We start from the raw sequence: 520 nt of genomic DNA on the forward strand, positions 1-520 counted from the left end.
AAATGTGACAAAAAGCATGGAAAACCAAAAATAGTAGCATAGCAGAGTAAATGACCTGACGACGAACACTGTAAAAACTGAAGCACTGGATCAATTAACACAAGTTCTGTAATTTGTTACATTTAAAAATATTAGTTTTTATGAAGTTAAATGTGTATATTGACTAAAACATCAGCTCAAAATCTTAATTTGATGAAAACTAACAATTTTAAATGTAGCAAACTTTTGTTAATTGATAAAACATTTCACTTTTTTCGGTGAAGAACTTAAAAAAACACCTAAATATGCTAAGGGTGGTTAGGTAATTGAATCTGTGGATGATCAACCTTAACTTGGTGAGACTGACAGGGAAAAATAAAACATGGAGAGAAATAAGTTCCAAAAAAAGAATCCTCACAGTACCCCTCCTAAAAAGGGCAGATCCCAGATGCCCAAATACAGGCCACATTTGGGAGGAGAGGACAAAAAGTCCAGAAACTCAAACTCTAAACTTTATTTATTTGTATAGCGCCTTTCATCG

This window comes from Oryzias melastigma, linkage group LG8, assembly GCF_002922805.2.
Source record: "Oryzias melastigma strain HK-1 linkage group LG8, ASM292280v2, whole genome shotgun sequence".
In the NCBI taxonomy this organism is placed as follows: Eukaryota; Metazoa; Chordata; class Actinopteri; order Beloniformes; family Adrianichthyidae; genus Oryzias; species Oryzias melastigma.